The sequence below is a fragment of the Embiotoca jacksoni genome, unplaced genomic scaffold (genome assembly GCF_022577435.1).
Source record: "Embiotoca jacksoni isolate LCO1_2020_lvr unplaced genomic scaffold, fEmbJac1.0.p SCAF_10, whole genome shotgun sequence".
NCBI classification, from domain to species: domain Eukaryota; kingdom Metazoa; phylum Chordata; class Actinopteri; family Embiotocidae; genus Embiotoca; species Embiotoca jacksoni.
In genome coordinates this window covers 9817542-9819991 of record NW_027185230.1, presented here as the reverse complement: position 1 = coordinate 9819991, position 2450 = coordinate 9817542, and positions in this window count along the sequence as shown.

Here is a 2450-nt window from a genome sequence, read left to right as displayed (position 1 = left end):
ACAAGCAGCTATATACCTAGAGGATTTAAAACATGTGGAAATGAATTTCTGTTCGACATGAAAAGCACGACACACACGTGATCACATGTATGTTAGACTTTCAGGTGGGGTTAATGTGGCCTTAAGTGCTGCGGGACAACAAAAACAACAAATCATATCAAAACATATAAAAGTATTTCAGGTGTTGATGATGTCGCCCTCTGAGCTGTAGCTCCGCTCCGGAAATATTTCATGTTGCTGAAAATAATTCATCACAATCTTTGAGTTTACTAATTATTTTTCTTAAAGTCCAAATGTGATTCCAACAACAACAACAAAAAAAGAAGCTGATTATTTTAATACTGCAGGTCATACTCGGCATACCAAAACATGTTGCACAGTGTTTTCCCCTCTGCTGATCCGTCAAGGATTGTTGTCAGCTTTTTTTTCTTTATCGTATCGTCAACTGTGTGGAATTCACTGTTGGACATTTTAGTATCACTGAACACCACAAAAATAGAAACTTGTATTTTTTTTTGTTTCAGTGGTTTTGTCCTTGCGTTAAATGCATAAACTGGAAACAACATTTTAAAATGTCCTTCTGAAAGAATGTAATTTAATTAACTCCGGAGGTCATACAGGGTTGTTTTTTTTCCTGTTTGGCCACGCCCTCCTCACGTGCGCTCACTTCCCTGATGTGTATACCCCCCCCCCCCCCCACCCCTCCCAGTTCACCATAACTCAGCCTCATATTGGGTTCTGTTGTTCGCAGCGCTGTAGATGCAGATTGAAGTTTTTTGCTCATTTCCTGTTTGTTTTTTTGGGGATTTTGTTTGTTTGTTTTTCTAGAATTACTTTTTTGTTGTTGTTAAAATGTGTGTTAATCTTTTCTTTTTTTTTTTTACCTCCTGCCCCTGGTGTCGTGTGTATTATTTGTTTTCCCTGCCAAATGGACAGAAACATTTGCTTTCTTCACCTGGACATTAAATTGAACCAAAAAAAAAGGGAAGTCATGAGCTTTAAAACCAAATCAATCAGCTGAAAGACCCTAAAATGCCCCGTAGAGCTGAGAGGAACTGCAGAGTCCAGTGGTGCATCTCTGTCTCTCGGTGCCCCCCCCCCCCCCCTTCACGTTCATATAGTCATTTTAATCCATTATTTATCTAAACATACTGATGAATGCAGACGACAGTGGTGCGACGCATTAAATAGGAATCATTTCTTTAGTGTTCGTGGAGCAGCTGGTTTTAACCTTCAGCACAATACTTCCCAAACATTTTTTTTAAATGGGACTGCTGAGACTGTTTTAATTTCTTTTTAAATATAAAGTAGCCACTGATCGCTTTTTATGAAGATAAACAGTTAGGTTAAAAGCCAACTCACACCAGAAAGTAAATCAAGAATGACCAAAATCATCTCAAAGCTACATTAAATAAACAAAAGATTTAAAAAAAAAATTTACAAAAAAAAAATCGCAATAGACAAAAGGGACAAAAACAGACTCACTGCATGCTCCGCTCATTCTGGAGCTTTTGATCACATCACATGATCTTCTGCAGCAGATCGATTCACCGAAATGTCGGAGAAGTTGTTGAAGACACGAAAGTAAAACTGCAGTTCAACTTTCAAACACAAAAGTCGCAGAAAGAACAGAGTTCCTGTAAACACCAGAGGAAAAGGAGACAATTTAATAAATAAATCCATCTGGATACCTTTTTAAAATAAATATGTTTCTCATATTTTTTTTGTTTTACTGGAACGATGAAACACTTGATCAGAGGTACAACAAGTAGATAGGTATAAGTAGAAAAACGACCTACAATTTGAGGCACCTTGATTGAAGAAATATAACATTTTGATGATAAATTGCAAAATTTAAAAAAAGTACTGCAATTAAAATAATTGCAAATTACTCAACAGTGAATTTGATAAATCTGATATTTGTCATCAATGTATTTAATAGTTGTTTAGAGACTGACAGGCAGAAAGGGCAGCGTCTGTAGAGTATGCAAAGTAATGCAAGTAATGGTTCACAGTAAAGCCGCTAGGTGGCAGTGCAACTCAATCACAAGAGACAGTTCTTAACTTCTGGGTGCAGTACTGCATTAAATGAACTTTAACCCTTTAATCAAATCGCTGAAGTAAAATCAGAATTTCATCAGACACAACAACACAAAATAAAATACAGTTTATATTTTTTTTTCTGCAGGAAACAGAAACACTTTCTTTGTCATAAAACTAAAAACGATGAACCAAGTTTCTTCTGAGTCTAACTCTGATCACTGGATGATCAACTGTTCAACACCTGTGTGCATTCATTGTGTTACTCAGCCGCCTTTTACATGAGTGTGAAACTGCAGCTGTAGATTTCATGAACAAATGTTTTGTCACCTGATTGTGAACCAAAATAATTTAGTTCTACACAGGATGTTTAAAGACTGGTGAAAACCTCAGATTCTGCAAAATCTTTG